General features: G+C 41.5%; 1 pseudogene; it reads right to left on the reverse strand.

Annotated features, from left to right (window-relative positions):
* The window catches only part of LOC139028440 (zinc finger CCCH domain-containing protein 11A-like), a 19,680-nt pseudogene extending 17,980 nt beyond the window's left edge, over positions 1–1,700 (reverse strand).
* Between the last annotated feature and the right edge of the window lie 11,731 nt (positions 1,701–13,431).

The raw sequence follows: 13,431 nt of genomic DNA on the forward strand, positions 1-13,431 counted from the left end.
AAACATTGGAGACATAGAATTGACCTTAAATCAGTCCATGGCATCTTCACCTTCACATCAATTTCTTAAAATACTCTCAAATGGCCTTTTCTTTTCTGTAGACAATCATCATCAGCATGTCTCCCAGCGCTTCAAAACAATAACTATAGTTGAAAATGAAAGATCTCAACGTGGGAAAGTTGGAAAAAGGTACACAATTTAAATTATTATTGAAGTTCACATAAATCAAGTGTACTAGCTTAGACTGGAAAACTTCTCTCAACAACCGTACGGCTAGAAATAAACTATATGTTCTTATATTGTAAAGACTGGAAGGAACCTGATACCATAGCCTTGGCTAATTGCACTGAGGCAACAAATGTGATTTGCACAACACTATGTATTAAACACGGAATTACTATTTAATTATAATCAGACACCCGGGAAGCAGTAACCTGCTTAAAGACTGAACTCTATCCCTCGTTCTGTCTAGGGTTAGAAGTTGAATAAGAAGTCGAAAGGCAACAGTAACAGCATGCTGACTCCTCAGTGCCTTGGGAGCTAGCTCTTTCCTGTTCCCAAAGGTTTTGTGTGAAATTGCTAAACAGGTCATGGAATAAGTCCTCAGCTTAACCACTGAAGGATAGGTTTATGAGGTCACTGCTGGAGGTGCCTACTTGCAAATAAAGATGCATATTGAAGAGGAGGTTTGAGTACCATAAATTTGGCAAGCTTTAAATTAGCCATTGCACAACCCTCCATATACCTAAATCAGCATACCATGAAAAAAATGAATTGAAGCTATTTCAAAGGCCAAGCTGTGGTGAAATCTTTGGCCCTGAAAATTGCAACGGCCTGAGCCTCTGTCCATTTCTGCCCTCGCTATGCACGCACGCACCTCTACCTTGTCGCTAATGAGACCACTGGTACTCCAGAGTGGTGAGATATCAACTGTGAGGAGAGATGCGAGGCAGGGGAACCAAGAGAGGGGAGCTAAAACAGTTGAAAGCCGGTATACTTTAAAGTAGAGCTCAAAATGGAAAGTGCCGTGAAGACTGTACTTTTCACAGTTTTTACTGTACATTATTCCAACTTCATGATACCCTGCTTGCAAGTTCAGTATAAAGTGGATTCTCATTCCTTATGTGAGAGTGTGCTGCTTAACTGAATGACGGATTTGTGTGTTTTACGAATGAGCAAGTTCCAGTATAAAGTTGACCCTGTTTTTAACCTTTGTCAACGTATCCTCATTCCTTGGGTCAGAGTGTGCTATAACTGAATGGATAGATTTTTATTTTGATATACCCTTTCGGCTTTGAGTGGCAAGACTTCTCTGACTGAATCAATGCAATGAAAATAAATATGAAAGCGGCAATCAGCAGCTGAATCACCTTTACTCCACATACAGAAACGCATACAAGGCTCTCCCTCGCCCTCCTTTTGGCAAATCTGACCAGAACTATTTATGGTGGTGGGGAGACTTGCCTACGGAGCTCCTTCTTGACAGCCTCCACCACTCCTTTCTTCTCATTGAAGTCATGGATGACCTTGAAGGTGTCCTTGTCTTTGAGCTTTGACTCAGATATGCTACACAAGTCAAACAGGTTCTTCAGCTCTGGGTCCAGGTTATTCAAGTATGTGTTTGGGTCCCAGCCCACATGGCCAACGTGCTGGAAGTTCCTGGGGGCGTCTATTACTGCCTTGGTGAACTTCTTGCCCATGTCTTTCCTTTCCTAACCAGGTAGGCTAGTTGAGAACAAGTTCTCATTTGCAACTGCGACCTGGCCAAGATAAAGCATAGCAATTCGACACATACAACAACAGAGTTACACATGGAATAAACAAAACATACAGTCAATAATACAGTAGAAATATAAGTCTATATACAATGTGAGAAAATGAGGTGAGGTGAGATAAGGGAGGTAAAGGCAAAAAAAGGCCATGGTGGCGAGGTAAATACATATAGCAAGTAAAACACTGGAAAGGTAGATTTGCAGTGGAAGAATGTGCAAAGTGAAATAGAAATAATGGGGTGCAAAGGAGCAAAATAAATAATAAATACAGTAGGGGAAGAGGTCGTTTTTGGGCTAAATTATAGATGGTCTATGTACAGGTGCAGTAATCTGTGAGCTGCTCTGACAGCTGGTGCTTAAAGCTAGTGAGGGATATAAGGGTTTCCAGCTTCAGAGATTTTTGCAGTTCGTTCCAGTCATTGGCAGCAGAGAACTGGAAGGAAAGACGACCAAAGAGGAATTGGCTTTGGGGTGACCAGTGAGATATACCTGCTGGAGCGCGTGCTACGAGTGGGTGTTGCTATGGTGACCAGTGAGCTGAGATAAGGCGGGGCTTTACCTAGCAGAGACTTGTAGATAACCTGTAGCCAGTGGGTTTGGCGATGAGTATGAAGCGAGGGCCATCCAACGAGAGCGTACAGGTCGCAATGGTATGGAGCTTTGGTGACAAAACGGATGGCACTGTGATAGACTACATCCAGTTTGTTGAGTAGAGTGTTGGAGGCTTTTATAGATGACATCACCGAAGTCGAGATCGGTAGGATGGTCAGTTTTACGAGGGTATGTTTGGCAGCATGAGTGAAGGATGCCTTGTTGCGAAATAGGAAGCCGATTCTAGATTTAATTTTGGATTGGAGATGCTTAACTTCTCTGCGCTACGGATCCCTTTAGCGGGATCATTTTCCTAAACAACCCTGAATTGCAGGGCGCAAAATATTACTAAAAATATTTATAATCATGTAATCACAAGTGAAATATACCAAAACACAGCTTAGCTTGTTGTTAACCACCTATCGTGTCAGATTTTGAAATATTGCCTTACAGCGAAAGAAATCCAAGCTTATGTGAGTGTATCAATCAATGCTAGAACAGTTAGCCCCAAATTAGCATGGTCACGAAAGTCAGAAAAGCAATCAAATTAATCGCTTACCTTTGATAATCTTCGGATGTTTGCACTCACGAGACTCCCAGTTACACAATAAATGTTATTTTTGTTCAATAAATATTACTTTTATAACAAAAAACGCCATTTGGGTTGCGCGTTATGTTCAGAAAACTACAGCCTCATTCCGGTCCTGAAAGGCAGAAGAAAATTTCCAAACGTATCAGATTCAAAAATATTACTAAAATATTTTATAACCATACAATCACAAATGAAATATACCAAAACACAGCTTAGCTTGTTGTTAATCCACCTATCGTGTCAGATTTAGCAAATATGCTTTGCAGCGAAAGCAATCCAAGCTTTTGTGAGTGTATCAATCAATGCTAGAACAGTTAGCCTTATATTAGCTTGGTTAGCTTGGTCACGAAAGTCAGCAAAGCAATAAAATGAATCGCTTACCTTTGATAATCTTCGGATGTTTGCACTCACGAGACTCCCAGTTACACAATAAATGTTATTTTTGTTCGATAAATATTACTTTTATAACAAAAAAACGCCATTTGGGTTGCGCGTTATGTTCAGAAAACCAAAGCCTCGTTCCGTTCGACGAAAATTCCCAAAAGTATCCGTAATGTTCGTAGAAACATGTCAAATGTTTTTTATAATCAATCCTCAGGTTGTTTTAACAAACATAATTGATAATATTTCAACCGGACCGTAACCTATTCAAAAAAAGAGAGAAAGAAAATGGAGAGCTACCCCTCTCGCGCGCAGGAACTAATCAAAGGACACCTGACTACTTTTGAAAAATCTCGCTCATTTTTACAAATAAAAGCCTGCAACTATGTCTAAAGCCTGGTCACAGCCTGAGGAAGCCATTGGAAAAGGAATCTGGTTGATACACCTTTAAATGGAAGAAAGACGGGCAAGGAAACGCAGATAAAAAATATAAAAATTAAAAATTCCTCAGGTTTTCGCCTGCAGAATCAGTTTTTGTTATACTCACAGACAATATTTTGACAGTTTTGGAAACGTTGGAGTGTTTTCTATCCTAATATGTAAATTATATGCATATTCTACTATCTGGACCTGAGAAATAGTCTGTTTACCTTGGGAACATTATTGTAAAAAACCTTTCTAGGTTTAACCTTTCTAGGGTATGTGGGACGTTAGCGTCCCACCTCATCAACAGCCAGTGATACTGCAGGGCGCCAAATTCAAAACAACAGAAATCCCATAATTTAAATTCCTCAAACATACAAGTATTTTACACCATTTTAAAGATACACTTGTTGTAAATCCAGCCAAAGTGTCCGATTTAAAAAGGTTTTACGACGAAAGCACACCAAACGATTATGTAAGGTATGAGCCAAGTCACAGAAATAGACAGCAATTTTTCAGCTAAAGAGAGCATTAACAAAGAGTAGAAATAGAGATAAATTTAATCACTAACCTTTGATAATCTTCATCAGATGACACTCATAGGACTTCATGTTACACAATACATGTATTTTATGTTCGGTAAAGTTCATATTTATATCCAAAAATCTGAGTTTAGGCAAGATGCTACTGTATCACTTGACAAAAAGCCTGAGAAAATGCATAGCGCCACATTAAATGAATGACTATGAAAATTACTATAAAATCAAACTTTCATTATATCACACATGAAAGATATCAAATGAAAGCTACACTGGTTGTGAATCCAGCCAACATGTCAGAATTCAAATAGGCTTTTCAGCGAAAGCATACGATGCTATTATCTGAGCATAGCACCATTGTAAACAAAAGAGAGATAACATTTCAACCCTGCAGGAGCGACACAAAACGCAGAATAAAAATATAATTCATGCCTTACCTTTGACGAGCTTCGTTTGTTGGCACTCCAATATGTCCCATAAACATCACAAATGGTCCTTTTGTTCGATTAATTCTGTCGATATATGTCCAAAATGTCCATTTATTTGGCGTGTTTGATCCAGAAAAACACCGGTTCCAACTTGCTCAAACATGACGACAAAATATATCAAAGGTTACCTGAAACTTTGCCAAAAAATGTCAAACTACTTATGTAATACAACTTTAGGTATTTTTTTACGTTAATAATCGATAAAATTGAAGATGGAATGATATGTGTTCAATACAGGATTAAAGCGATATGTAGCATGCCTTCTGTTTGATTGAAACGCATGTCTAGGACACCAGGAATGCCTCGACTTCAAGATAGCCGTATTTTTTCATTACACAAAGGAATAACCTCAACCTATTTCTCACGACTGTTGACATCCAGTGGAAGCCGTAGGAACTGCAAGCAAGTTTCTTAGAAATCTGGTTTCCTAATGAAATCTCATTGAAAAGACTGACCTAAAAAAAAAGAATCTGAATGGTTTGTCCTCGGGTTTCGCCTGCTAAATAAGTTCTGTTATACCACAGACATGATTCAAACAGTTGTAGAAACTTTAGAGTATCTTCTATCCAAATCTACTAATAATATGCATATCTTTTCTCCTGGCGATGAGTAACTGGCAGTTGAATTTGGGTATGTTTTTCATCCAAACGTGAAAATGCTGCCCCCTACCCTAGAGAAGTTAATGTGAGTCTGGAAGGAGAGTTTACAGTCTAACCAGACACCTATATTTGTAGCCGTCCAGAGTAGTGATGCGGACGGGCGAGCAGGTGCGGGCAGTGATCGTTGAATAGCATGCATTTAGTTTTACTTGCATTTAAGAGCAGTTGGAGGCCACGGAAGGAGAGTTGTATGGCATTGAAGCTCGTCTGGAGGTTAGTTAACTTCTCTAGGATAGGGGGCAGATTTTTCACTTAGGGAAAAATAGCGCCCAATTTCAACTTCGTTCTACTCATCCCCAGAATATAAGATATGCATATTATTAGTAGATTTGGATAGAAAACACTCTGAAGTTTCTAAAACTGTTTGAATCATATCTGCAAGTATAACAGAACTTATATAGCAGTCAAAACCCTGAGGACTAACCGATTTTTTTTTAAAGTCACTGTCTGTTCAATGAGTTATTATGGGCAGGCCAGAATTCTAATTACTATAGTCGCAGTTCCTACTGCTTCCACTGGATGTCGCTAGTGTATGGAAATAGGTTGAAGTTATTCATTTAACAATGACAAAGAAAAACACCAAAAAGTAGAGTGACGTCTTGTGTTTTGGTTTGATTGTTGCGCAAGACTTGAAAAGTACCGTGAGTTTGTTGATCTCATGTATTGAAAACAGATTGACCCGTCTTCATTTTGATCGATTATTAACGTTTACAAATACCTTAAGTTGTATTACAAAAGTACTTTGAAATGTTTTGGCAAAGTTTAGAGGTAATTTTTTTGATATTTGTCGTGACTTTGCGCAAATTGGACGCTGTTTTTTTCTGGTACAACGGCGCCAAATAAATGGACAATTTGGATATAATGGACGGAATTAATCGAACAAAAGGACCATTTGTGATGTTATGGGACATATTGGAGTGCCAACAAAATAATCTCGTCAAAGGTAATGAATGTTTTATATTTTATATCTGCTTTTGAGTAGCGCCGGCATGGTTGAAATTGTCAACAAAGAGAGTGTAGCCTTTGTACTATCATCAGATAATAGCATCTTATGCTTTCGCCGAAAAGCCTTTTTGAAATCGGACATGTTGGCTGGATTCACAACGAGTGTAGCTTTAATTTGGTATCTTATATTAATTTAATAAAGTTAGATTTTATATAATTTTTTTGAATCTGGCGCTCTACATTTAACAGGCTGTTGGGACGCAAGCGTCCCGCTATCCCAGAGAGGTTAACACAGCACCCACTCGTAGCACGCGCTCCAGCAGGTATATCTCACTGGTCACCCCCAAAGCCAATTCCTCCTTTGGTCGTCTTTCCTTCCAGTTCTCTGCTGCCAATGACTGGAACGAACTGCAAAAATCTCTGAAGCTGGAAACACTTATATCCCTCACTAGCTTTAAGCACCAGCTGTCAGAGCAGCTCACAGATTACTGCACCTGTACATAGMCCATCTATAATTTAGCCCAAAAACGACCTCTTCCCCTACTGTATTTATTTATTTATTTTGCTCCTTTGCACCCCATTATTTCTATTTCACTTTGCACATTCTTCCACTGCAAATCTACCTTTCCAGTGTTTTACTTGCTATATTGTATTTACCTCGCCACCATGGCCTTTTTTTGCCTTTACCTCCCTTATCTCACCTCACCTCATTTTCTCACATTGTATATAGACTTATATTTCTACTGTATTATTGACTGTATGTTTTGTTTATTCCATGTGTAACTCTGTTGTTGTATGTGTCGAATTGCTATGCTTTATCTTGGCCAGGTCGCAGTTGCAAATGAGAACTTGTTCTCAACTAGCCTACCTGGTTAGGAAAGGAAAGACATGGGCAAGAAGTTCACCAAGGCAGTAATAGACGCCCCCAGGAACTTCCAGCACGTTGGCCATGTGGGCTKGGACCCAAACACATACTTGAATAACCTGGACCCAGAGCTGAAGAACCTGTTTGACTTGTGTAGCATATCTGAGTCAAAGCTCAAAGACAAGGACACCTTCAAGGTCATCCATGACTTCAATGAGAAGAAAGGAGTGGTGGAGGCTGTCAAGAAGGAGCTCCGTAGGCAAGTCTCCCCACCACCATAAATAGTTCTGGTCAGATTTGCCAAAAGGAGGGCGAGGGAGAGCCTTGTATGCGTTTCTGTATGTGGAGTAAAGGTGATTCARCTGCTGATTGCCGCTTTCATATTTATTTTCATTGCATTGATTCAGTCAGAGAAGTCTTGCCACTCAAAGCCGAAAGGGTATATCAAAATAAAAATCTATCCATTCAGTTATAGCACACTCTGACCCAAGGAATGAGGATACGTTGACAAAGGTTAAAAAACAGGGTCAACTTTATACTGGAACTTGCTCATTCGTAAACACACAAATCCGTCATTCAGTTACAGCACACTCTCACATAAGGAATGAGAATCCACTTTATACTGGAACTTGCAAGCAGGGTATCATGAAGTTGGAATAATGTACAGTAAAAACTGTGAAAAGTACAGTCTTCACGGCACTTTCCATTTTGAGCTCTACTTTAAAGTATACCGGCTTTCAACTTGTTTTAGCTCCCCTCTCTTGGTTCCCCTGCCTCGCATCTCTCCTCACAGTTGATATCTCACCACTCTGGAGTACCAGTGGTCTCATTAGCGACARGGTAGAGGTGCGTGCGTGCATAGCGAGGGCAGAAATGGACAGAGGCTCAGGCCGTTGCAATTTTCAGGGCCAAAGATTTCACCACAGCTTGGGCCTTTGAAATAGCTTCAATTCATTTTTTTCATGGTATGCTGATTTAGGTATATGGAGGGTTGTGCAATGGCTAATTTAAAGCTTGCCAAATTTATGGTACTCAAACCTCCTCTTCAATATGCATCTTTATTTGCAAGTAGGCACCTCCAGCAGTGACCTCATAAACCTATCCTTCAGTGGTTAAGCTGAGGACTTATTCCATGACCTGTTTAGCAATTTCACACAAAACCTTTGGGAACAGGAAAGAGCTAGCTCCCAAGGCACTGAGGAGTCAGCATGCTGTTACTGTTGCCTTTCGACTTCTTATTCAACTTCTAATCCCTAGACAGAACGAGGGATAGAGTTCAGTCTTTAAGCAGGTTACTGCTTCCCGGGTGTCTGATTATAATTACATAGTAATTCCGTGTTTAATACATAGTGTTGTGCAAATCACATTTGTTGCCTCAGTGCAATTAGCCAAGGCATATGGTATCAGGTCTCCTTCCAGTCTTTACAATATAAGAACATATAGTTCTATTCTAGCCGTACGGTTGTTGAGAGAAGTTTTCCAGTCTAAGCTAGTACACTTGATTTATGTGAACTTCAATAATAATTTAAATTGTGTACCTTTTTCCAACTTTCCCACGTTGAGATCTTTCATTTTCAACTATAGTTATTGTTTTGAAGCGCTGGGAGACATGCTGATGATGATTGTCTACAGAAAAGAAAAGGCCATTTGAGAGTATTTTAAGAAATTGATGTGAAGGTGAAGATGCCCATGGACTGATTTAAGGTCAATTCTATGTCTCCAATGTTTATTGAAAACATAAATGAAGTTGCACAATGAGCACTTGTCTCTCAAATACGTCGTTACAGTTGTTGGTTAGCTAGCAATTGTTTTGCCATATCAGCATACATGAGGCATCAGTCAAAACACCTCAAAATGAGACATGGTATCAAGAACAAGAACAAAAACGAGCTGAAACGAACCACTTACGATTCACCACATGGCAGTTTCTTGTCATTGTTGCTAGCTTTCTGGCCATCCAGATCCATACCAGCACATGGCCTTACGCCCCTTTCAAGCGTGTGCATAATCTTTGTGACGYTGTCAGCTAACCCGTCTACAGGTGAATCCTCCCTGCCTGACAGTCTCCCTCTAGCCGCCAAGTGGCTAACACCAGGGCTAAAACAACATGGTAATCAGATCTGGGTGTCATCCCTGCTCTTTCACCCAATCTTTCTCTTACCCTCACCCTGTCTTTGTTTACATCTTGATCTATCCCCCTCTATTTTTCACCATTCCTTAAACCCTGATTATTCTCTCTATCCCCATATCTCTCTTCCCTCTCTCTCTCTCTGTCTTGCATCTGCTTACAGTTTTCCCAGGGGCTCCAAGGGGCCAGAAGGTCCCATGATTAATCATGAACATGGGCCCCCAGACTATGTGATCATCACCAACCTGTTCCAAAACATGTCGCCAAGCCACCTCTCCTCCCTCGCATCTTTCCGCATCTATAAGCATTGAAAATATAAGTAAATAAATCACTAGGAGTTCCAACAAGGGAACACACACACACACACACACACACACACACACACACACACACACACCACACACACACACACACACACACACAACACACACACAACACATGTTCGGGCAGTGTGTACGACACACACACACACACACACACACACACACACACACACACACACACACAGAACATGAGAGACTGAGATTGATCTTACCTTATAGACAGGAGTATGACTTCTTATGTGTTATGTAGCCTTATGTATGTTGTATTATATTTTTATATTGTATGTTGTATTATATCTTCTATGTTTTCAAATTATAATGACAGAGCTATTTTTTTTTTTACAGTTACAGGATATCTCTTCAGTGAGAAAAAGGGAACTGAGTTCTTCTTCTTTGCTACCACCTGCCTCAACAATCAACAAAATAATGAATACACTGAAACAGAAGGAACACTAACATCCTTTCCCACAAAAGTAATGCAGTTAGCAGTTTTGATTGAATAGGGCTCAGAGTCAGTCCCACACACTTGGGGGAGACTGATCCAGAATCCATCCTCCTCAGACCTCAAACCTCACATAATCTTAACTCTGAACTGAAATCAAGGGGTGAGGTCTGAGGAGGAATGACGGTGTTCCTAATATGGACGGAGAGGCTCATGGTTTTCACAATGTCCTAAGACCCTGACAATCACCACTCAGTCTAATGGCCTGGTCAGTGCTGGGTTATTGCCTGCTCCCCATCTCTCTCCCAACACAATAGAGCCGTAATGAAAGACTGGGGCAAGAGAATCCCATTCCTCTCTAGAGAATCCCATTCCTCTCTAGTGGTGTCTGGCTTATATCGGTTGGTGTAAAAAGGGCTTTATAAATAAATTATGTTTGATTGTTTGGAAGGATCTTTAGTAGGGTTGAAAAATTCCGGTAACTTTCCCCAAAAAGGTGTTTAGTAGACCCATAGAGATGGATAGAGTGTGCATATGCCACAAAGCCTGGTTTAGCATGGGCAAAGCCATTGAAGGCCCATGCTGTCACAGAAGTGTTCAATGGAAAAAATTGTTGTGCCCTCTTTCTATCTCTATGTGTATACCCAAGCGTTTTCTCATCCATCTCAGGTGTTCTAAAGACCTAAGCATGGACAGTGGTGGTTAGGGTGAGGTGTAACGGTCCTCTGGTATTTGAGACATTATCAAAAATCTTCAGCCCAGGTCAGTGTGTAGTTTCTCAGGTAAGCTAAAAACAATTTATCTTATACTGGAAACCACAGAAGGCTGCTGAGGGAAGAATGGCTCATAAAAAGGTCCAGAACAATACAAATGTAAAGGCATCAAACACCTGGAAACAATGTTTTGGTGTATTTGATATCATTGCACTAATTCCGCTCCAGTCATTACCACAAGCCTGTTCTCACCAATTAAGGTGCCACCAACCTCCTGTGCTGGAATCCTGGTAAATGTTTTTGTCTCTAATCACACAGTCTCTCTTTCTCTTTTTCTCCTTATGAATATTTTTCTCCTTGTCCCTATAAAACTCAAATTTCCTGTTCCAACCACTAGGCAAGCAAGCTGTGTGTGTCCAAAGTCAAAGTATATTCTAGAAATACACACATCTGAAATGGCAACAGATGAGGTAGAATTCTTAATACTTCTTCTACCTCTTCCTTCTACAGACCTACCTCCAACATAAGACATCATGCTAGGTTGATTCACCTTTGCTCGAATCTCATCTCCATATTCTACAATCTCTCTCTCTCTCTGTCCTCCACAATTTCTCGCTCTTCATCCTCTGCAATCTCTCTCTCATTTCCCTTCTACTCTGTACTTCATTCTTTCTCTATGCACTGACTTGTTCTGTGTAAAAAGTTTATATGGCAGTATGATGAAACWGCTGAACGGTGTCCATTTTAGGAGACCCTCAGCTTCAAGCCTGACACATCACCCCTCCTGAGTCAATTATGTTGACGATTGATTCAAGGAGAGGTGAGAAGCTTGAGCCCGGTTGTGTCCTAAAATGGACACCATACTACTGAATAGCGATAAAGGGACATTCAGAATCTATTTTAGGTTGTAGCCAAAGTTGCTGTTTTAAAATACGTTTTGTTAGAGCTGGTCTCTGTCCTTCTCTCTCTGGCTTCATCTTCCTTTCTCGTTCTGTCTTTCTCACTCTCTTTCCTACTTGTAAATATTCTTCTGCCACATTTGCTCTGTCTATCCCCCCTCCCCCTCTCTCTCAATGCCTTTTTCCAGGAAAGATGCCTGGCATATGTCATGTGACAGGATAGTATCAAGTGCTCCAATACAAGGAGAGGGTAAAAACACAGACCTTGGCACGGCACGCCAAGCACTGAGGGTGGTGGCATACCCAATAACGTCAGAGAAACACAAACATATGTCCACTTCAATTTCAGCCCCCAGCCACTTCCTGGTCTAGCCTTTATCCCGTTGGCGTCCACAGATCTGAAAGGATGGGATAGGTGTGAGCTATATAGTGATTGACTCCAACCTGCCCTCCAATAGGCCAAATGGGGCTTTTGCCCTTTTGACTAGACTAGACCTATCAAATCCCCTCTAGGTCTGTGAAAACTGAAAACACACGTAGCTTTATAAATTCTGCAGCAGATGAACACTAAGTGAAAGGTGATAACTAAAGGGAGAGTGTGTTCCTGCAGATGTACTTTGGCAATGTAAGATAATGTTGAGGCTATCATGTCACACCCTGATCTGTTTCACCTGTCCTTGTGATTGTCTCCACCCCCCTCGAGGTTTCACCCACCTTCCCCATTATCCCCTGGGTACTTATACCTGTGTTCTCTGTTTGTCCGTTGCCAGTTCACCTTGTTTGTCAAGTCAACCAGCGTTTTTGTTCTCAGCTCCTGCTTTTTCCAGTCTCTCCTTTTTCTCTTGCCCTCCTGGTTTTGACCCTTGCCTGTCCTGACTCTGAGCCTGCCTGTCTGACCACTCTGCCTGCCCCTGACCCTGAGCCTGCCTGCAGTCCGGTACCGTTGCCCCACCTCTGGTTTACTGACCCCTGCCTGCCTTGACCTGTCTATTGCCTGCCCCTGTTGGAATATTAAACCATTGTCAATTCGACGTGTCTGCATCTGGGTCTTACCTTGATTCCTGATAGTATGAACTGGCCATGACTGACCCAGAAGACCCAAGCCAACTGCAAAATGCCATCTCAATCCAGGGAGCCACCATCGGTAGGCACAAGGAATTGCTTCGTGGCCTTGGGGAGGGGGTCCAAACATTGGCTGAACACCATGACCAGGCATTTGGGAGACCACCTACCATGGTGGTAATCCCACAGCTCCTCAGCAACTCAGCTGCTAGCAGCACCGTCTCATTGGTCACTCCACCTTCTTGGGAGCCACGCCTACCTCCTCCGGAACGCTTCAATGGAGAGCCGAGCATCTGTCGGGCGTTCCTAGCTCAGTGTGCCCTYGTCTTTGAGCCCGGAAGCTAATCCAGCTTCGRCAGGACTCCCGCAGTGTAGCTGTTTATGCAGTGGATTTCCGCACGTTGGCAGCGGAAAGTGCTTGGAATCAAGGGGCACTGTTTGATTTGTTCCTGCATGGCGTCTCTGAGGAGGTCAAGGACGAGCTTGCAGTCCAGAAGTTACCTACAGAGCTCGATTCCCTCATCGCTTTGACCATCCATATCGATGGGCGATTACGAGAATATGGAGGGAGAGGAAATTGGATTTCACTCGCACGCCCAGGGATCACAC

Source organism: Salvelinus sp. IW2-2015, linkage group LG11 (genome assembly GCF_002910315.2).
Source record: "Salvelinus sp. IW2-2015 linkage group LG11, ASM291031v2, whole genome shotgun sequence".
NCBI lineage: Eukaryota > Metazoa > Chordata > Actinopteri > Salmoniformes > Salmonidae > Salvelinus > Salvelinus sp. IW2-2015.